Here is a 23,844-nt window from a genome sequence, read left to right as displayed (position 1 = left end):
TGGGCTGAATATTTAGCTGACATAAGCTGGCTAATCCCCAGTGACTTCAGTGAAGTTGCATCAATTTTTTGCCAGCTATGGATCTGGCCCATAAAACCTGTATATCATTTCCTGGAGAGCATATCAACTGACAGAGAGCTGATAGCCTGTATGTTGACTTTTCTTTCGAGACTTAGTACAGCTGTGCAAAACACCTTGGACAGTCTTTGCAGGGGCTCCACAGACAGTTTATTTCTTTAGTTTTGTTTCTCTTGTGTTTGACGACTTCTGAGGTCTGTTCTGAGATCTGGCCTCGAACCAATGCAAACCCCAACTCAGTTCCCCCTCTATCAGCTCATTTTGTAATCCCACGTGTCCAAATCATAGCAAACTAACCCTGGGTTCACCAAAACATCTGTAAGCCTTGGGTGAGCTTGTCTCAGTTGAAGGGATTGTAACTGAACCTCCTTGGGTTTTGCTACAGGATTTTCATACAGCTTTAAGTATGTATCCACTGTGTTGTGTTTTTTTTCTAAGAGAGATTCCTTCTGTTGTTTTATATTGGTGTTATCCACTGTGCTAATTATACCAGCATCACCATGTGCATATTGATACCATCAATTAGCATAAAGATTCACTCCTCAAAAATACGTGGCACTGTCTCTCTGACTCATTTGCCATGAGGGTAATATAAGTGAAGTACAGCACAGTAATATACCATATTTAGCTCTGAGCTGTAATCATCTTTATTAATTGCTTAATGTAGCAATGCCTACTGCAGGAAGTGCCATCCTGCAAGATCCTCGTTATCTCCTGTGAGGTGCTATGGGTCCATATCTCTCCCTGAGATCACATGCAGGGACGGGCACTCAGGATCTCTGAGGAAGAACTCTGAATTTTGCCAGTTCAGGTGGTTAGGACAGTCTGTAATCCTAAATGAATACAGCTCACAACAAGTGTCCTTGTGTGTGCAGAGGAGGAAGGTCTACAGATAGCTGTCAGTGGCTAAGGAGCCAAAGGAACAGCTGCTAATGCCAGATAATCCTCAAGGTCCCTACAAAGAAAGAGAGCACTGGAACAAACAAACAATGCTCAGCACCTCAAAATACTTCTGGAAAGTGGTCACGCCTTGTTTGTAATTTCAGTGAAAATCTATGTTACTCTCAAGAGCAAAATAAGGAGACTAATGAAAGAAAAGGAGAGGGCTATGGCTTGGAGAGAAAAATAAAAGATGTATAAAATGTGTCTGTGGTTGGAGGGGGAGCTAAAGTAACTCAAAGGAAGAGGAAGAGAGTCACAGATACCATGGTGAGGGGCCAGAGAAAGACTCAGCCTGCTCTGAGGTGACAGAGGGACTGCAGGAAGGGAACAACAAGAAAGAAACAGTAGGAAAGAATGAGACCGGGAGGCAACAGAGAGCAAGTGGGGGAGAGAAAATAGGAGATGTCAAAAATGTTCCGTCTTCAGAACTAGACTCAAAAGATATGACTAAAATGCCTTCACAGGCTAATATAAGGGGCACTAGTGCTGGTTTTCAATACTTTTTCTAAAGTGGCATTGCTGGGAAGTACCAAGCACTTATAAAGACAATTTAATTGCTTAGCTCTGATGAATTAGTGCTTGAAAGGGGGGGGGGCTGTTCCCTGAAGTTTTCTCATGGCTGTGTTAGTGCGTCAGTCAGTGGTCAGACTAGAGGAGATTATGCTGCTGAACTCATGTCTGGATATGCAAAGGCAGCCTGACTACAACAAGAATGATCACTATATAACTAAATATAACTATTTCCGCGAGATTAATTTGCTGATGACTGGAAAGATATTCCTTTAAGCAGATGTCAGAGACAATGCATATATTCCAGCATCTTGGGCCTTATTGCCAAGACCCATCCCACATGCTCAATAGAAAGCCAAGCTTACATACGGACCCCAAAATTAATCACATGTTCGAGCAAGAAGAAAATTTTGGTCATTCACTGGCTTTGGACTCTTCCTAAGAGTCACAGTGGGTAGACCAGCAGGGCATAGTTCTTCTGTCTTGGCTTTGGTACATTCCCCAAAGCCATGGGCAACACAGTCTAAAATTCCCACTGACTTCAGTTGATGGCTTGATCAAATGAGGCTCAGATCAAACCTGGGGAAGCTAGATGCGTATTTAGACATGCATATCATATTATATATTCCCAGTCTGTGCATCTTCATACTCTAGGCAGTGTCAAAGCATATTTATTGTTCACTGAAAAGCCTGACCTATGACCTTTAGTGTCTCTAATCACTTCTCTAAGGAACTGACTCTACTTGATTGACTTACATGTAGCCAAACGGACACCCTTCTTACCCAGACATGTCATAAAAGTGGATGGTCACACAAGGTAAAGGTGATTGAAAATTCACTTTTTTATATGACCAGTCAAAGAACTTTATGTCTACTAGGTCATTAATGAGAGTTACATTGCATTGGGACTCCCACCATACACATGATTGCTGATGTGAGGTAGCATTACTCCTACCAACGTGCAGCTCACTGCTATTTCTTCTGATCCAGAGATGTGCAGCTTCCCTGGCACATAGGATAAACCACCATGGGTCCCATGCTAAAATCTATAAATGCTGCATGGCAAAGTGGCTAGTTGGTATTAGATAGTTAGGTGGCCCAACAACCAGTGCATACCCCTGCTGTGGGGCAGGCATTGGAGGGTAGATGTGTGGAATTACAGCCCAAGGAGAAGCAGCATTAGTAGCAGGCAGGCGAGAGCAAGGGAGTCCCAGTGCACCACTTTGAGATGCATCCTTACATGTCTTCTATCATTTTATTTAAGGTACCATTAATGTGGAATAAAATATATCTCCAAAGTAAAGAATTGCTTCTAAAACAATACCATGGTTAATGTTTCTATTATTGATCTGCATCCAGCTGTTGTATATACATCTATGGAGCCACTTGCTGTTTCAGTTGCTGCAGACTGCATCTGCTGTTGGCAAGTTATGAACTCACACACTTTAAGCAGCACTAATTTGAAGTGAATGCCTTATAAATAATCCACGCAAACAATCTTTGACATTAATACACATTTAGTGATACTAAACCCAGGCAGATAAAGTTCACAGTGGTTCAAGAAGAAGACCTACATCATTTGTGGCCTTTAAATCCCCTGAGGGCTTTAACAGTAGAAAGAAGTGGAGAGGCCATGTTCTCTGTGCCACTGCCAATTACATTTCCTCCCCTGTTTATTTTTCTTCTCCTCCCTTCCCCAGTAAAAATACTTACTCCGATTTTACAGTGGGGGAGTAGAAAATTAAGGGACTCTTTAGAAAAGTCTCTTCGTATGTTCTGGAGGCTGGATTGGGCTGGATAACTAGAGGTAGTTAAAATAAACAAGAAATTTGGCTGATGTATTTAATCAGAGGATATGGCTTAGGTTATAATTGCATTGCTTGGGCACATAATTGATGGGTCTTAAAAATACAGGTGTACAGTACTGACTGAAAGACCTCTGTGGAGTACAAAGAATGTGGTGATTCTCGAGATTGAGGCCTCAAGTGTTCTGTGTTTTCATTTGAACAGCTGTGTAAAGTGTTCGCAATGCAGCCAATCCTCTTACCCCTTCCAAACCACCTAACATTGGGGTTTCATTATAAATTCAAGAAGTTCAGACCTTGCCTACCAAATAGTTCAAAAGCCTTTAAGAAAGTGTCATTTATGTTATGGTTTTGCATCAAAAACATGGTTTTGGAGACTTCTGATGCAAAACTACATGATAAATGGGCGTAAATATATATATATAAATATATGTACATACATATGTATATATTTTAACTCAGCTGAGAGTTGAGAATTTGGGTTCATTTGAACATAAAGCTCAGAGCAGAATATGGGACATACAGTCCCACATGGATTGAAACTGAAGTCAATCTTTGTGAAATAAAACTGCTTATTTGCACATACCTCTGCTTGTTTGGTTGCTTCTGCCTGTCCCTCAGAAACTAGCAAAACTGTTCATATTTGCAGACTAAAGTAGTGTTATCCACTTTTGGAGACCTCATCCCATTGTACTCAGTGGCACTTTTGCTGTTGACCTCAATGATAGAGCTGAGAGAATTTGCAATGAATAATTAATCTGATGAATTTAGCCTACTTTTCTGCCTGCGGAATATCTGAGGGCAGATTGTACTGTGTTCAAACATATTTATTTGAAATTACTTAACACACTTCTTTAGACCGTGAATTCATCGGGACTGATTCTCTGGGAGTATCAGTACTGAGCAGCAGACTTGGCCATCTTTGCTCACCACGAGTGCTCTGATGGCAGCCCACCGTGGAATGTGTTCGTTAGGTGGTGTGAGGTACTATTTGAGCAGGACAGCAAAATATGGTCCTGTGCAAACTGTTCAGTCAGGCAAAGTACCTCTTGTTTGGTTTTGTTGCTTGGCTGGATTTTCAGAAAATTCACACACAATTAAGTCATATTTGTGTTTCTGAACGTCAAAGTGAAGACATGTCAAACTTTCCAGTCAGATGCTTAGAGACTGTAGCGCAGTTTCCAGGTACCTCCTAGAGATACAGGGAAGAAGTCTTGTCTGGAGGGACTTTACTTACATTTCTCTTTGCTTCTCTCTCCCTCTCTTTCTCTGTTTTCCTCATTCTTTACTTTACAGGCACCTAAAATTATTTTTTCACATTGTGCTTGTTTTATCAATGGTTCTTCCCTGTCACATCTTTTTATATTGTCTGAGGTAGGTCCTATGCCTTGTCCAAGTGATTGCATAGTAAGGGTGGCCTTTTCTTGGCCAAAGTGAGATCATCTCAGCTGTCAGTGCTGTGGAAAGATGTGGAAAATCTCTATTTGCATTACTTGATTTGTAAAAGTCTCCCTCAAGCTGGTTTATTCACCTGGCTATTTCCATTCTCAACCATTTCTCTGTTTTTGCCATTTCTTGTGTTGGTGTCCAAATCTTTTTATAACCTTGTGTCTCTGCTTATAACTACTCCTTAGCAAGGGCCAGGATGGCTGGGAATGAAGCAGTGGGAAGGTCTTTCATCACCCAAGCAGTTCAATATGTCTTGCTCAGTTTCTTCCCTGCTTCTTGTGATACACACACATGCACACACACATCTGAAAGGGGTCAATTAAGGGATGAAAAGTTCATCCTATAGGCCTGTTGTTCAGCTTTAGGCATTTTTCCTAGGAGGTCCCAGGAGGGATTTCAAAGGAGTGGCATCCATTTATTTTCTAGAAGTAATGTCCCAGTAGCGTCCTCTGCCTAGGCCATTTCATAGAATCATAGAATTATTAAGGTTGGAAAAGACCTCCAAGATCACCTGGTCCAACCATCACCCTACTTCCAATGCCAACCACTAAACCATGTCCCTAAGCACCAGGTCCAACCTTTCCCTATACACCCCCAGGGACCATGACTGCACCACCTTCCTGGGCAACCCGCTCCAATGCCTGACTGCTCTTTCTGAGAAGAAATGTCTCCTCATTTCCGACCTAAAATAAATGGCCCCTCAAATTGGGTCTAAAGGAAACAGCAGCCTAGTACTGAGGTTCTCTTCAGCAGTTTCCCATTTCTCTGTTTCCCCTCTATTCTCTTATCTTCTAATGTTCATTCCAGCTCTTTATGATAAAAATAGCAAGCAATGAAGCTTGGGATTAATTATCCTAATCTGCAGTAAGGCTAGAAGGAGAAAGGGGAACATCAAGTTTTTGTGGGAACTGGAGGTAAATACAGACCTGAACATGTTTTGTATACCTCATGGTCAGATATAGAAGGGGTCAGGATAGATCGCTGTGGGCAGGGCCATTGGACACAGCGCTGGCAGCAAAGGTGTCTGATTTCCTGACGTTCGCCCTTTTGGAGGCAGAACTGAGCATACCTAGCTCCACAGATTTGCACCATTTGATATGTCAAGTGCTGACCCACAGAGCTGGAGGTTCTTGCACATGGCTATGCAAATCTCATTCTCTAAATGTGTATATGTCATGGAAATATTGGAAACTACAAGTTGGTTGTGCTGTTTTGTCTCTCTAACTGTTGACAAATGGAGAAAATAAAACCTTCATCCAAGGTGATTTCATAAGCACCATCCCTCCATCAGCATTTGCAATATCAGTTAAATAACCACACTGCAAACTCACCTGCTTTTGACTGCCCTTGGAGACAGTCCATGTTGAGAAAACCAGTACAACATGTGATCTCTATCCCTTTTTGCCTAAGACCCATTGTAAATAGGGGAATTGTGTGATACAGGACCTTAAGATGATAATATGACTTTAAGATGTACAAATACGTAAGATTGCTTGGAATTATACACTTTACATATTTGAATGAGAGAGTTCTGAGAGAATCAAGGAACATTTCAGAGAGATTACAGGGAACACAAGGGAAATTTTTACTTAAAAATTGTATATACAGAGCTGACTTTAGACATCTGCAGAATAACTATTAAAAATTAAATTACTAAGCCTAAACTAACTAAAATGTCCTAATTCCCTTACCCACTCCAAACCTTGATCAGCCAGTCAAGGTCCCATGGGTACACAGCCTTCTGGAAGGTGACGGTGTATTTAAAGCACAGTAGTAATTATTCAGGACTCCACATTTAATGATATCTATAGCTGGCCCAGTACTTCGGCTGTGTAGAGCTACACCAGAGAGTATATTTCAATCTCCAGACCCAGTCTCTCATTCCCCAAGCTTGCAGATTCCAGGTGTGTTGCAAGGATGAATATGGGACAAATGTGGGACAAACTGTTGGAAGAACTGCTGTCCTAATACATTCAATCCCTTCCACATTTCCTTGGGCCTCCGCTTTCCCCAGGACCCCCCATAAAATTTGGATTTGAGACCCACATACACCTCCTGCTCATCGTGAAGCTGTGTTACTAGGCCATACAGCAGAGCTGTCTTATTCTCCCCAGTCTGGAGCAAACCATTGTCATTTTCAGTTGCTATTTGCTCGGAAAACAATGGCTTCTGGATAACAAGGGCTGACGTGACCCAGCCTGCAAATACCGTGTTGTGGCAGCCTGGAAGATAATGCGTGTTGCCGCTGAATTCACAAAGGGAAAAAACTTTGAAACATTTTAAAAATGCAGGTGCACAAATTACTCATGCCAGGAGCAGCAGTGGCATTTTGTAATAAAATCTTGTGTTTATTCTCCACTGTTGAATACACATACCTTACAGTTCCCAAGAGAACATCGTCCTGTGCTATCCAATGAACAATTTACAGATGGATTAAATACATGTGCAAAATGAAATAAAGCTTGTGGATTTATAAGGGGCATAGGCTATCCTTGCAGTCAGCACAAAATTCCCATTGATATGAATGGGCAGTTGGTTCATTATAGAGTGCCAGATTTTTTCTTATTTCTCCTTTGTGTCAAATTTCAGGCTATTCTTCTGAGATATTTGAATATTAAAAATACTACTGGGTTCTCAGGACAAAGCTACAGCCAAATAATCAGCAAGCGCTAACTACAATGCAGAGCTTTTAAGCATTTTCTACTTTGATTGCTTGGTCTTACAGAAATTTGCATTGCGTGATACCAATAGTGCAGCTAGTATAAAGAAGAAGTGGGCCAAGAGTGTAATAAAGACTTGAAGAATGTTTTTACTGAATGACTGCTGAGCCAACGGACTCCAGCAGTAATTAATATAAATAATAATAAGAAGAGTTGCTGCAAACTCTTCTATTGATCTGAAAATTTCAGACTCTCTCATGTGACAGTTATTGTCTAGACTCTACAAATTATTTTGAAGAATATCTTTTCAATACAGATCATTCAATCAAAACTCTCCTTGGAAAGCACACTGCCTCACTTTTTGCAGCAGCAGCTCCTCCATGTCAACCTTTGCCAATTCTTCTTTTTCATTTAAAGCAAATCCTGATCTTTACAGTCAATATCTGCACTAGTTCTCACTTTGCCTTTCCTTCCTCATTTGTTTCCCCAAATACTCACTAGAGAGCATAGCATTTAGCAGAGCAGAGAGGACATAAATGTCCATGAGAATTTTACCCAAGGAAAGACCGTGGGACACAACCACTGGTGCCAGTGGGGTATTTTTGCCCTGTTATCAATCATAGGGATCTTCCATGAGGGGAAAAAAAATAAAGAAAAACAAAAATATATCCTCCATTATATTACAAATATTTCTCTCCCTTACCATCTACTGCTGCTAAAGTCAAGCAATGGCATGTGCAGATTGATCAGCCGTCGTGAGAGGCATGCTGGGCTGATGGATCAGCAGTGGCGTATGTGCAGCTGTGCAAGTCTGGTATCAAGGTGTGTCAGCCTGTCTCTGCTACCTCGCTGCCCATCCAAGCCATCTTTTGTTTCTATTGTTGTACTTCCATCAATCAGGCATGCGAAAAAGAGGAATCACAACATTCTTCATTGCAGGTCTGTCTGTCTCACTTCCTCCCTCCCAGCCCTTGGCAGCCACCAGCTCCCCCCAGCTGGAAGGGGCTTTGTTCTACCTTCATGAGACAGACGGTTTGCATTTTGTTCCGAACCAGGCTTTCTTTTGCACTAGTTCATTTTGGGAAGGGAAAGAAGGGGCTGTATTTGGAGGCCTTGATTCTCTTCTCTCACCTGGTTTACAAATGTATAGCACCATTGGCATTATTCCTAATGATGTTTAACCTCTGGAGAGATCCAGGACCTTAATGCAACTGAAGAGTGTCAGCTGTGTCTTTTTCCAGTGCCATTTTTTTTTCTAGCAATGTCAGGAGTCACAAGCTGGCATGCTCAGGAACAGAGAAATTCAGGTGACTGACAACGCTGAACAGAAATCCATCCCTGCCCCCAGAGAGCCTGCACACCCGACAGGCTGCACACGAGTAACCTGTGCTGCTTCGTGAGGAAAGTGCCTGCACAGGGGATGAGGCACATGCAGGCACAGGCTGCAGCACAGATAAATCAGGGATGCACTCTCTGCAGAGTTTTTTCTTTCACTCCTGTTTGATTGTAGCAACATTTCATTTGTATCATAAATTGATATTTTAATCTATTGCTTTCTGCCACAGGTGCACTTTGATAGGACTGGAGGATGCTTAGTGCCAGCTTCCATCTTTGTTAATATCAGAGAAGGAGTAGCTGATCAGTCCTATTAGGTATGTCAATTTAAAATGCTACCCACAAACTTTACACCTGAGAAGTCAGACACCACTTATTTAAACGAGAAAAGAGGCAAAGAAACTCAACAAATGTAAAATATTCCCAATTTCCTTCATCTAAAATCAAACCCATCAAGTACATTGACTCTGTCTTGGACAGGAAACAAAGAAAAATAAGAGTTTTCTAAGACCTGAGCCAAATCCATTGTATTTTCCATTTCCAGTTTATGAAGAGATGGATAGACAAACTGAATTGGACAAAAATCAGTTTTTTGTTTGTTTGTTTGTTTGTTTCAAAAAAAAAAAAAAAAAGAGGACAAAAAGATAGTGAGAGGTATCCAAGACTGAGAAACCAGTCACTACCTGCTTGGAGCTGCTAGGCATATGCTCCACTGTAATTTCATTTTAGTTTTATTTTTAAGTTCATTTTTAATATTAAATTCTGAATTTTGATTGGGAACAGTCCCAGAATGACTGAGAAATTCTCTGCACTGTGGTTCGATGGACGCTGTGCATATCTAGCTCCCACTGACATTGGTACTGAACAGGACCAGAGGGCTGTGGAAGCATGTCCAAGACAGTTCTTTAGGAATAGGCTGTCCATCTGCAACCAAAGCAGAAGTTTACCCAATGTAGAGCTGCCAGCCACTGTAGTATCTATAATATAAAGATTATTGGTTTTCTCTATTTTCTCATATGGCTTTAAAGGCATTTACTGAGCTGCTTAGTGGAAGAAAAACCTGGCCTTTAAGCCTTTCTTGGGATTTAGTTTGCTATGGTGTATTTTTCTCTTGTGTTTGAAACACCTCTGCTGTACGTCCTCATTGTGATTATTTATTTAATTGTGCCAGATAAGTATTTATTCCCTTAGAAGTAACTTGTTTAATGATGCAATAGGTGTAAGTATAATATTTGCAATATGTGTCATTGTTTTAGTGACATAGCTTTACTGAAGTTAATATAATCATGACGTTTATTGATACTTGTAAGCAGAGATAGAAAAGCCATAGCACCCTTCTTTCATCATTTTTCTTTGCCTTTTTTGAAGATCACATTATACACAGAAACTTTGGGTGTTTGAGGAAGGGGGAGATAAAGGGTCAAGATGGCAACTGTTGTACTGACATTGAAGCACAATTACGGTGAGATGTAATGTGTCCCCCCTCTTTCAGAAAAGGTCACAGAAATTTCTGCTTGTTGGTGCCTCTGATGTGTTGTGCAATGGAGTGCATGCCACTATCTACAGACAAGCAGATCATGCAGCATAAATGCACTCTGGAGTCGAGACTTGTAGGATATGTGCCCTTTGCCCTGAAAGTGCTATCGTTTCTTCTAATGAGATTACTGTTTGGTTACATTTCAGTCTTCAGCCCTTTCTTGCTGCAAACTTGCTGGAAACTTACTTTACAGGAATAGCACAAAGTGTCTGAAGGTAAAGTGCAAGTTTGGCCCTATTCTTCCTTGGATTAGGTTATTCACACATCAGAGTGAGATGCACAAGGAAATTCCACCTGTGATTACTTCACAAAACCAAGTGCACCATTAAGTGCTTAAAACACTGAATAAGAGCCAGTTATTCTATACCACATTTATTTCATAAAATAAGAGAAACCACACAATTAGAAAACAGCTTTAGGAGCAAAAAGTTGTCCTACCTTAATATTAATAATAGAGTTGTGCAGGACTGTAAAATTGCGGTCTGATCGTACCTTTATTTCTGAATGGATGTAACATTTGGGAAAAAAAAAAATCTTTCTGATCCATTGTGCCCTAAGGACATCAGGGTCACAGAACTGATTATAGAGATAACCTTTTTGTTCTCCTGCATTCATTACATAAATTGACAGCTTATTAATTGCAATGACTTCTCCCTTGAATTAATTTATTTTGTCGTTCTTTATTTCAAAAGTAATTGACACATATGGTTTCTGATGACTTGTTATTGCTTGGTTATCATTTCTGTTCTTCACTTTTTCATCTAAGGCTTTCAACATCAGATGTGTTTTCACATTTCTACTGGTTTAGAATGAATGTGAATGTGTTTCACTCACAGACAAGGAAAGTGGCCAGGATTAGAGACAATTACAAATTAAGTGTGTAGCTAATAGCCACTAACCAAGGTTCAAAAGGTTTCTTTTTAGTCCCTGCAGTGTGTCATTCCAGTGTGCAACAGTGGCCACAGCTTCTAAATGCCATGAACTAGAGAAGTATGCAACCTTCAACAGAAGTAACCCTCCCATTTCTTGGCTGGTTTTCACCCTAGAGTACATGGTGGTTGGGAGATCTCTTCAAAATAACCAAGGGGCACCTACAAGCTCTCTAGTCCAGCCAGCACCAAACTCTTTTACTTAGCTAGAAAAAACATCTGCCTGCATACTTATTCATTTTATCAAAAGGTATTATGGATTAACAAACCTGAGTAAGATCTTTCAATTCAGTCTAATGACCCCTTGCCATAGCCTTCATTTTACTTTCATTTCACCATGTTGCTTCAGTGGGAGGTTTTCACTGACACATTTTGCAGGAGGGCTCTAAGGGTGAAGTCCTTACATGGACACTGTACATCATTATATCACATCCTGTGAAATCCTGACAGGGAGACATTGCAGTACTGCACAAGACTTACCAAGAGCATCATGACTGCATTTGCCACTGAAAGGGCAAACTGAAGTTCAGCTGCTCCATGGTTATCTGCAGCTTTACATGCAACTCTCCCTGAAGGTCAGCTGGGACTTGAAACTCACTTTATTTGTAACTCCTCAGCATAAGATTTATTTTTTACTTTTGTTACAGATTTAACCAGTATCAGGACTAACATGGCCCTGCACTGTGAGCGTTGCCTTTAGGGACTATCAGAACACATCAATTGCTACTTTTATGATAATTATTCCCCCCTCCCCTACAATTTTTCCTCCTAATAAAAAAAAAAAACAAACAACTTTAATTCAGCCATAACTCCCCATAACTCAGCCAGACTTCAAGGCACAGCAGCAATGTATGTAGAAGAATGGAATGGAATGGAATGGAATGGAATGGAATGGAATGGAATGGAAATAGAATAGAATAGAATAGAATAGAATAGAATAGAATAGAATAGAATAGAATAGAATAGAATAGAATAGAATAGAATAGAATAGAATAGAATAGAATAGAATAGAATAGAATAGAATAGAATAGAATAGAATAGAATAGAATAGAATAGAATAGAATAGAATAGAATAGAATAGAATAGAATAGGTCAGTTGGAAAGGACCTACAAAGATCATCAAGTCCAACTGCCTGACCACTTCAGGGCTAACACTGAAGATCAGTGGGAAGAGGGAATGATTCTAACTCACTCCCATTAACTGTCCCAGACAGTCAGAAATACCTGACTTTAAAAAATTAGTCTGGAAGCCTTTATTCCTTGTACTTTCTGTTCCTGATCAGGCAGAAAAATACCATTCCATAGAGCAGAATAGACTAGCTCTTATCACCTGCTGTCCTTCAGAACTGGAGCCAATAGGAACAGCTATAGCCATTTAAAATGGAGACCCTAGAAAGGGAAAAGGAGAAGCTATCCACTTCCTTTATATTAAAAAGTGGTTGGTGTATGCCTATTTTAAGCTAAATACAGACTCTAGTAATCATCTTCTCCATCAAATGGACAGTAAAATCTCTAAAATTATCCATCTGAGCATATGTAGATGCAAAGAGGGTCAGTCATGTCACCCTCTTTGTCCCAGGGAGCTACTAAGACAGTAAGGCTGACAGTGAAGAGGTTATTCCTGATGCTGAGGAATCCTCAGATCCCATCACTGGAGTAGAAGTCACTGCTCTAGCAACTTAGGTTCCCCCAGAAAAGCTTCTAGTTCCAATGAAAGCCTCCTGAGGCAAAGGGTTAAACTTATATTCCTGACACTTGGAGTGGACCTAAGAGCAGAACTGGTGAAAGTTAACAGATTTCTGCCTCACTCAGGATTGCCAGCCCAGGCACCTGCAGCTCAGAGAGCCCTGTTGTCAGTTTTCTCACAGTCTCCATGAAGCCGAAAGCATGGGCAGTCAGCCTAACCAGATAGGACAGAAACATTAAAGTCTGCCACTGAATTCAGAGAATAAGAGACGGTGTAAAGATTTGACTAAGTCAGAGTGCTAAGGCAACAGGGAAATCAGCTGATCCCATGAAACAGCATCGTCTCAACTAAGCAAAGAGTTTACAAATTTCCCTTGGTTAACTCAACCAGTGTCCATAAAAGCTCTTCAGCTTTTAGCTCCATGATCTAAGACAGATGATCCAAGAGAAGACAAATTTACAAAATACCTGTCTTTGCCATCAAAATCCAAGGTCCGTCTTTAAAGCTATCAGCCTTTTCCTAAAGACCTTTTTCTTGAAACCAATAAGCATTCATCCCCCCTCTTCAAGCACCTTTCTTCATGAATAACCACTTACTGCAGGAATTCCCTGTGGGGCTAATCACTCTGCTTACAGAAGGGACCTTGCTTCAGATGCTTTATGGATAGCTGGCTCTTTATAACTGTGAAAGAAATGCAGCTTCGGCTGTAAGATGGCTGTCCCTCCCTCTCATCAGCTCCACTCACCCATGAACCCCCCTCCTCATAGCAGTGTATTCTGTATTTTTTTCCTTTTAGATTATTTCCTCCTTGGGGCAGGGGTTGTGTCTTGGTATGTCTCTATGAAGTTCATATAATCAGATACCTCTGATCTTGACTGAAGCCTCTTGACACTACTGTAATATAAATATTATATAACAGTTGAGGAAATATCACGTCCTGACTTTTGGGAACTCTTTTTCACACACACACCCTCCTCGGTATCTTACTACCTTTGTTCTCAGAGGCAGTTGCTACTGTATTTTATACATACAAACACGTGCAGAAGAGCAATACATAGGCATTTTGCCTTGATTTTTTAAAAGACTTGTTAGAAGCTGTTACATTTTGCCCAGAGTGATATAAATTAGTGGACAACATGTGGATGAAAGAGTGAAGGGGTATGATAAATGCCACTGATCAACGTCTAACCATAGCTGATGTTATGTATATTTATACTGCATCCAAAAACATCCATTAAAAGAACATTAAGGTTGAAAAGCAAGCACTGAGAAGTCAGGAAATGAAAGAATTAAGTTTGTCTTCATCCAGTGCTCATGAGAATTTGCACTATGAAGTAAAACAGAGAATCTGAGGGGGATGGAAAAAGGAAGCTCTCTTATTTTGGATTTGATCTTTTTAACTATTCCAAGAATGTTATAATCTTACAATTTCTAACCCCAGTCACACTGACCATCACAAGACAATTCTCCTGCCATATCTATTGCCTCCCACCTCCAAGCAGCCAGGCATTGATTTCTCATTTAAAACGGAGAAAATCCACCAACTTACATTCCTTCCATCTGGCTCCATCCACATGTGGTTCTTGTTACCCACAATGCCCGTAAAAAACATTTGCTCTTTCTCGAGCGGTTCATATTTCCTCCCTTTCCCTGCCTTTCTTCTGAAACCACTCTCTTCATTAGTTTCTTTCCTCTGTAAATACCCAACTAGAAGTGAAAGTGCATAGGCACAGGATCAATGGCAGTTATTGCCTGGGAGGTACTTTGGAGACCCGGCACAGTGTTCAGTCAAGCAAACCCTGCTGCAAGGCCGGGAGAGCGATGAACACACAAAGTGAGTAGCACTGAGAAGCAGTTACAATGCTTTGCAGTGGGAATCAGGGCACTGGGAGGCCTGAATTTCCCAGCAGAGAAACCACACAAGACCAGACGAACAGAGCCAGAGCTGGAGCTGTGCACAGAGATGGCTGTGGGGTGTTCTGTCCTACTTTAGAAAAACATTGAGAATAGGGACATTGCAGAAAATATCTGAAACATTGGAACAACTGACCCAACGCTGAATGAGGTAGGAGAAGAGGAAAAGGCAACAGATGCCTACAAGCTCTGCCCCAACATAAGCTTTGGAGACTTTTAATGCTACTTAAAAAAGGATAATAAGGAAGAGATTTTTGAAAGAAGTATGCCTGTCTAATGGATGCAATGAAAGTGTAGAAACAAAATGTGCCCCAAACATGGGACGAGCATGCAGGCTCATGCCACAGGAGCCTGGGATTCAAGAAAGGGCAGATTCTTCTCGTCCAAGCAGAGTTTCTCTTGGGATACCAGCCTCCCAGCAGTGCCTGTTCTCTGGCAGTAGTGAGAGTAGGATCTTGACCACAAACACCCTGAGTAAGTTCCCTATGGGGATCTTGGGGTCTTAGCTGTCTTTCCTCCAGTGCTCTAGCTTTTCCTGCAGTGTGAAGAAACTTTCTTGTGGTAACAGGGATCTTAATGCTCTTCAGCTCATGGAAAGTACTGGATGCGTTTGCTCTCTGGCAGTCCCATGGTCTACTGCAACACTGTCCCCTGCTCCCAGGAAGTGTTCATTTGTGTCGCTTTCTGCTTCTTTTTCTGGGCTGCAAATGTTCTCCTGCTGCCTGCAAAGCTGGCAAACCAACATAGGGATGGCTTAAAAAAAATAAAACCATAAATCCCAACAGGGGATTTCTTGCACTTTCTCCCACCTGCTGGCCCTTTTCTGGGCGCGTGCCGTTAGCCCAGCATGGGCAACATCCTGTACTGTTTTGCTGGACTTTTCTGACCTCCAGTTTCAGTTTTACAGTAATTTTGCATTTCCTTGTATCCTGTCTAGTGTGCCACAGAACACTCCGTCCTCTGCAAGCTTCACTGTGATGAATCCTAATGTTTTCTTAAAGGATTAATTTGAAATCTGCTAGTAATCACCTCCAGGTTGTTTTGATCACAGTCACAGTCTTATCAGGTCTCAGGCAGCCTCCAGAATTGTAAGATCTAGTCTTCAGCCTGAGCCCAGCCACAAACACTCCAGCAATTTTTCCTTCCTTTTCATTTTATTTAATAACATTCCTCTCCTGTGCTTCATATTTACATGAAGCACCAGAACTCCTCAAGTTTCTAACATACAGTTTAATAATCAGCCTTTGCTCTTTAACTTAACGGCAATCTGGCAGACACCAGTTATTGCTAGAAATGAGGCTGTCTTCTGATTGCCTCCACCACTTGCCGATACAGAAAACAGCACCCTCCAAACCTTCCCTGGTCGTGATCCGTCTTCCCTGTTTCTGTTCTTTACATTTAGCTCAGGCACATGGTGGACATGCCCTTGCTGATGAGGCTCTTCTGTTGTTTGTTGTTTGACCCCAGATGGCTGCATCTAACCGTAAAGCCTTCTGCAATGCCCCATCTGGACTTTCTCATATGGGAAGCTCAGCTCCTCCAAGGCATAATCTTCTGCAGTGCTCAGTGTACTGCAAATACTTGGAGTTTTCAGCAGCAAAGGTCCTTCTAAATAAAACACAAGTTGTTTTTACTTTAAATGCTGACTTTAAACAGTATATAACTTAGCCAAAATCGGACAGATTTATGTAGGGCACGACAAAAGCAACTCTCAGAACAAGTTTTCAAGATTTTATGACGGCCTGTCTTGGAATAACTTCTGGATTCTGTTTTGGATCATAAAGTGTTAGTAAGTGAATGTGGAGACTGTTCCCATAGCCTTTTTGAACTACCTGTCTGTGATTAATTATGGACAACGCTGAACGATTGTACCTCTCCGCCAACCTCCATGTTTGCGCAGTGACTAACATGGTGATGTCAGTTCTCACTAATGTATTTGCCAATTAGGAAGATTTAGTGTGGTGACTGAAGACAGCAGAGCGTTGGTGGCAAATCTGTAATTGTCCAAGTCAAATATCTGACAACTGGGTGTTAGAAAAAGTGCTTTAGGTTTTACCCCCATGTGGGTCTGACTGTGCATCTTTCTGCAACACTTCAGTTTGTATCACATCAGGACACATCAGTCACATTTTATTATGTCACAGCAAATCACTTTCTGGCTCGCCATAATACTTAATCAACAAATCCAATGCCATGTGCCACACTCTGAAACATCAGTCAAGCTAATGCCACCAAAGGAAATGTCTCGATTTCCTTTGTAAGAACGCAACAGAGTGTGTACGATATCGGTAGCACATCAGAAGTCCACCAAGATAAGCGTCCCCTAATGTGAAACCCCTATAAATGTCATAGGAAGCAATCTCTGCCCTAAAAAAACTTGCAAATAGGAAGCAAAACCATTTGACAGTGCAGGCTCCCCTCCCTCCACACACGCACATCAATGAAGAACAGATCTCCACCAACTTGACAGCCTCATGAATGCCTAGTCCACCAAACCAGGCTAAGATGTGTGCACCACTGCTGGTGTGTGAAACACTTCAAATGATACTTGGAGGCAGCAAGCTTCAGCTGCCTATGTCAAGGCAGTAACCCTGTAGCTCGTGTAATTGCCTCTGTACAGGAGTTCGTGTTCAGCCGTACCTCCCTCTGTGAAAAAGTTGAGCTGCAGGATAAGAGCTTTCACACAACCAGCTGCTGCCAAGCAGCAGATTAGCAGGTAATCAGTTGACTGGTAGTAACTTCGTCAGCTCCCAGAGTCTTGCTGTGTGTTGAGGGCGAATGGCTGAAGTGTCGAGGTACGTGCACGAGGGGCAGAAGGAGATGGCTGAGGTATAAAGTTGAATCAGCTCAGGGGCAAGAGGAGTAGGGGCGGTATGGCCCCAGGTCACTACGTTTGGAGGACGGTGGTGGGCAGAGGATGAAGGAGGTAATGCAGCAGCCCCAGTGGGAGGGAGTGCCATGTTCAGAAGAAAGCGAATAGAGGCTTTGACGTGCCTGTGCATGGCTCAGCCTTGTGCTGCTGCTACTCACGCACATGTGAAAAGACGAAAATTGCAATTTCCTTAAGTTCGGGATGATGCCAGGTAACCCATACAAGCACACCACACTACAAGCTATCAGCAAGCTGTCTGCTTCTCCAGCATGGATAAAAACAACAGCATCCCAGGCTGGCAAGCTATCAGGAAGCAATGCCAAATCCAAGTGGCTTAAAAAAGAATCAGCCATATCAAAGCCACTGTGGAAGTTTTACTTCATTGCTTTTTAAAGTTCGTGATTTTATTTTCATCCAGCAGAAGACAGCTACTGGGTTTTCTATTTGGAGGAAACCTAAATCCTAAAGTTAAGACATAGAGAGTCCAGCCTTATTCATTTCTACACACACTACACTCACTGTACACACAATCACTGTGATGAGAGACAGTCGTATGCTTTGGCCACTTTATGCCAGCTACACAGACACAAAGAAACTGTCCAGGGAAATAACTTTGACAGAGAGGGGTTTATCTGGCAGCATTTATCTAGCGCTGCCTCTGCATTCCCTTTTCAGGACCTCCCCTCCTCCTCCACCCCCAGGATGATGGTGGAGGAAGGGATTAGGGAATAGAGGGAGAAGACCAGAAAGGAAACATCACCGGGGAATACTAAGTCTTCAGCTTTTCTCTGCCTGACAGCAGTCCCTCAGCACTAGGGATGCAAGCTACAGCAGCCCTGTGAAAAGGATAAACCAGCCCCTGCGAGGACCCAAGAGCAGAAAAATAAACCGACAACACCCAGCACTTCTGTGACATTCCTGAGCTGTACAAATCACTTGCCCAAGTCCTCGCATATTGCCTCCCTCCTCCCAGCTATGCAGCACTGCCACAGCAAATCCACAGCGCCTGGACAGCTGGTGATGGCTGGGATTTGGCCTGGTATGTGGATGTTATTTGGGGGGTTTGTTGCATTTTTATGTTGACTCACTGCATACAATGGGCCAATGTTGCCATCACCACATAACTGTCACAGAACTTTTTTTTTTTAACTATTATTGTATTTATTCCTTTCTTCCCCTGCCACCCTGTAACAAAGAAAGGAAAATCCAGAACAGGACATGTGTTATTTAATATCTGTGTCAATGTCAGAATGCAGGCATGCTTTTATTCTTTTGCCTTTTGCAATGAACGTGTGATACCTGATATATTAGGTATTAATAAAGCAGACTGCTTTATGCTGTTTATATTGGTAATATGATTCTGGATCATATCCCCAGCTGAGGGAGGTAGGAATGTAGATTTTTCCTTGTGTATTATTGCCCAGCCATGGCTAATCAAGTATACAATATATTCTGATTTTTGTGTATTGTTTTATTTTTGATTGACATAATTAGAACCAGCTCTCTATATAATAAGTACATATATGAAATGTGGAAGGGAGAGAGTGATAGCTAAAAGACATAGAGAATGAAACAAAATAAAATCAAGTAAAGAATCCAACAGAATGGTGTACCCTCGCACATCACCAACAATTTTACAGTACTTCACCTATAATTGCCAGCACTAATCCCACCCATGCCTACAGCAGCGATCGGTCCCAGACATCTGCACAAGAAATGTCAGTACAGCCCAGGGCTGAAGGTCCCCATATGCACTAACCAAGGGGTAACGGCAGAGGGGAACTTGCAGAACCATGATAACATAGAGTGGGAAGCATTTTTTTCTCTTGATGGTGAATAAAAAGTGAAATTTACAGAACATGAACATGTTCGGTTAAAATAAGTCTCTCTTGAATCTCTGACACACGTCTCAAAATAATGCATAAGAAGTTTTGTGCTCCCCTTTGTCTTTCCCTATATACGTACTTCCCAGTTTCCCGCAAGTTTTCTTCTGGATTATAGTCAAAATCCTGCTGTGAGTAATGTCAGTGACAAAACTCAGATGTCATCAGGTACCTTCCCAGCAAGAGAAAATCCTCTTTGTTTGAATGTCCAGTGCCTCTCAAGGAATGGCTAATACTTCCATTAATTCAGTCAGCACTGACCTTAATTTGCTTGCTCCTGGATAGGAGATCTGATCACATAAACCACTTGCACTAACTCATGGGTTTATCCTGCTGAGGAAAATAGTGGCTGGCCTGCCTTGTATCACAGCACTTGATGCCTGTTCTGCAGGGCTTTTTGCATAACATCTGGGGAGCGTCTACTTCTAAGGAAGTTTGAAAATGGTCCCTTTCATCAGCATCAGATCCCATTGTATTCAATGAGAGCTGCAGGTGTTCTGTACCACTTGGGGCCAGGCCCTTCATCATAATAAAAAGGCCAGATTTGAGCTGGAAGCTCTGTCATTAAAACTGCCTGTAGTGTATTAGTAATCTGCTGAACCTCCTAGAGGCCCAGAGAAACCTTCTGCTGTGTTACTTTAACTCTTTGTGATTATCAGAACAGTGAGGATCTAAGAAGGGGCACATTAAATTCCTGTCACATCCCTTCTCTGAGATGCCCAAAGACTAATAGACCCAACAAAACATTTCTTGGGACCGCAAAGTAAAAGGAGCTCTCTCTGTATGAGATTGCATTGACTGTCAGAAGTGCCCACAATGTTAAGATGACTGACAGCCTCTCCCTCCATTTTATTTTACAGCTATTTTAATTTATTGAACACCTGGAGATGCTTATGAGACTACCCAAACCTTTTTTTTTTTTTTTGTGCCTCTGATATGCACATTGAATGAATCCATTCCCTGACACCCTCCTCCCAAGTGAGCACCATTTCATGCAAGGGGCTGGAGCGTAGCACAGGGCATGGGGCCATTTCTGCTCAGGCCATGGGAAACAAGCTCAAGGAGGGCTTGCAGTCCCTAAGGCACCCCAGTGGTTTATGTTCTTACTGGATAACATCGGGGTGGAAACACCAGGACCGTCATGGGAAGGGAGCAGTGACCGTGTGGAGGCCCACGCTGGCAGGCTCCCCACACAGCTAGGCCCACTGATAGGCCCCACGCGGGCATGGAGATGTTCTTCTTGCAGAATTTCCCCAATGCCTCACACTTGGATCATCTGCCACCAGGGCAGTGTTGGGGACTCAGATGAAGGAGGGGAGCAACATAGTCCTGCATTGCCAGCCAAAAAGCAATTGCCACCTGGCATTGATCAGAGAGGTATATCACTGCTGCGGGATCAGCCGAAGGAACATACAGGCATAAAAAGAGGAGCAAGGTTACTCGGGGAAGGCTAACCACAATGAAGAGACTGGTCTTTCACGTCATGTTTATTAAAAGCGAATTATTGGATCAGAATGATTATTCAAATTGGTTCAACTAAATATTAGGATATGGCCCAAGTCTCCTATCCAAGTGAACATATGCATACACTTCTCTGAAGCTTGAAAGATTTAGCAAGTCAAGACAAGAAAAGGGAGAGATTTACTTTCCTGCTGTAGGTAGTTGTTTATATTATATTTCAATTTTCACATAAGTCTGTTCTTGTTGGATTCCATGAAGACCAGAAATTGTAACCCAACAGATCTGTGTAGTGTCTTGGATAATCTTAAGATGAGGTTTGGAAAAGCTTCTGAGAAACTTCCAAGTATCTATAGCCAAACTTTCTAAAATTTGCCAATCTCTGTTATTGGAATAGTTCTCCCTGTCAAAAGCTATGACTTGCACAACTCAGAAAGGTCCACAGAGAGTTTTTCATTCCTTTTTCTTTTCCTTTTCCATTTCATGAGATTCTGCATGTAATTTTATTATGAGCCAGAGGCCACATTACTGTGAGCTTCAAGAAACAATTAGGGTTGTGGTCACAGCAACTTGCAGAGAGTGCAATGAATTAATAGCATCATGTTATAACTTGATAATGATGCCATGTCACAAGTTTAGCACAGCATCTCATGAAATTTCTCTTACACTAAAAATGGACCTGAAACAAACCCCCAAACACTCCCAACCTCTGGGATTTGGCTCCCAGTCCGACTCTTTGCAAAGCCAATTATTACGTAGCAGGCTATGCCAAAATCCTGGATCAGAAGCCTATCTATTTTGGGATCATATCCATCCAGATCCAAAACTTTTCAAACTAGGGCCCTGTCTCTGTTTACAGACCAACTCAACAGTGTGAAACTGCTATTGCTGACCTGCCTTTGTCCACTGGCTGCCGGGAATGGATGTGCAGCGTTCTCTTGGGTTGGGTCTTTGCCTTCAGTGGCTGGAGGTGCAAAAGCAGCCCCAAGCCTTGTGGTGAGTCTTACTGACGCTCTCACTCACAGGTCTGCCAAAAATAAGCTATAATGCAAGTTCTGCATCTTTGCACATGACTGCTTAGTAGTCCTTGGAAGGCTCGGAGAAGGCTTTAAGCTCAGGAGGAGCTCAGGAGGAGGCTTCATCAGGCTGTACCACTACAACAAACATTACTGCTCGTTCTGCCAACAAATCTCATTTCTCTTTATTGACAGAGCAGCTGCTTTTCCATCCAAGAGCTGTCAGTCCAAGATGAAGGAGGACAGACTTCTCATGGAATCAAGATGTTAGAGCATCCAAAAAATATAATATCACCACACATGAAAATAAAGCTCTTTTTTGTGGTTATCATCTTTGGCATTAGAACATAGTTTTTCCCCTCATCCTTATGACTACTTCTGAAAACTATTCTAAATGAACTTTTCAGGAATTTTTTCTCCATATCTCATGCATTCAGCTCCTGCAGAAAAGTCTTGGAACTGTGTTGCTAAGCCACTGTTCCCTTCTTCCTGGGTCTCAAAAGTTATTATGTGATGTAGAAATTATGTAGCTCTGTTACCCCTTTGTAGCTCAATGAGCTTTTAGTGGAGACTGAGTCAGCCTGGGAACGGCACGCTGGCTGCCACTACCAAGAAGGAGAAACAATTTCAGAGCATGGCGCTTGGGAGCACATTCTTCTCTTGCCGGTGTTGTATTTTCCTCTCCTCAAAAGACACAGAAAAATGGAGCACAGAAACTGTGGGTGTTCTTGCAATGTGCCTGACCTCTGGGGAAACCTGGACCTCCATGGGGAATCAGTGTCTCTAGCAGCAATGCCCCACTCAGCACCCCAGTGCTTTGTCCGCTCTCCAGCTCCCTGCTCCTCTGCTGTCTTGCGGTCTGCCTGGCCGTGTCAGTATTTCAGAGCCAGTCCTCGGGTTGGATTTTTGTTTGTTAAGATGTATGTCCATTTCCAAAAACATTGACAGAAGACATGAATTACAAATATTATGATGCATTAAGCTGTGAAAAGACAATGGTTAAATAAGAAAGCTGAACGGCGGGGACCACAGAAAATAACTGGAATTCCATCAAAAGGGAAGATGAATGAACAGAACTACACTGACATCTGCTGGTCCATACATCAGCGCTGGTATTGTTCATACCACCGAAAATTGCTGCGGTGAAGGAAAAAAAATGACACGTTAAACTCGATAAATCCTTCAAACATACCTGCCACTTCCACCACGTTTATCCACCACCTACTGCCCTGCTGCTCTCTCTGGTCATCTGGGCAGCATCTCATAGGGAAGAAGCTTTTATATTTGCACAAGAGTAAGGTTTCTTTCTTTTTTTTTTTCTTTTTTTTTTCTTGTTTTGTTTTCAAGCAGACAAAAATGTTTCATGTTATTGTAGCACTATGTGGACTGCTGGACTGGCAGAGATCCTGCACAGGCAGTCAGTGTGTGCAAGGCTGGCTCTGTACAACTTGCACACCAAATTCCCCACACGCAGGACACCACACCCTGCAGTGTTGCACCCTTTCACCCACTAAATCTGGTAACTCCAGCCCTCATTAAACTTGCTGCGTAAGCACTGATCAATTGTACATCACATAAACAGTAGGTGCAATGGGTCCTAGATGCTACAAATTCACTACACAGCCTTTAGGCACTTGTTTCTGTCCAGGAGATCTTGCAGAGAAATATAGAAGGAACTAATTTTGGAGTTTCAAATTTTTGCAGTTTAATTATTTTTATTTTTTTTAATGAAGATGGATAATACTCAAATGCTCAAAAGTATAATTTTG

At 42.0% G+C, this 23,844-nt stretch overlaps 1 long non-coding RNA gene across 34 annotated transcripts in view; it reads right to left on the bottom strand.

Moving 5' to 3' along the window:
- Nucleotides 1-23,844, bottom strand: part of LOC308189196 — a 63,457-nt gene that overhangs the window by 4,083 nt on the left and 35,530 nt on the right. For 31 of the 34 annotated variants that reach the window (XR_013946087.1, XR_013946088.1, XR_013946102.1 and 28 more), the window contains one exon: nt 22,641-23,212. The exons of 1 other annotated variant lie outside the window; for it this stretch is intronic. This is a non-coding gene — a long non-coding RNA (uncharacterized lncRNA). Of the gene's footprint in view, nt 1-22,640; nt 23,213-23,844 lie in introns of those variants that run through there. 2 more of the 34 variants (XR_013946110.1, XR_013946113.1) reach the window with 1 other exon arrangement.

Source organism: Anser brachyrhynchus (assembly GCF_964034855.1).
Source record: "Anser brachyrhynchus genome assembly, chromosome: 2".
NCBI lineage: Eukaryota > Metazoa > Chordata > Aves > Anseriformes > Anatidae > Anser > Anser brachyrhynchus.
This window is presented reverse-complemented; position numbering and strand designations above follow the sequence as displayed.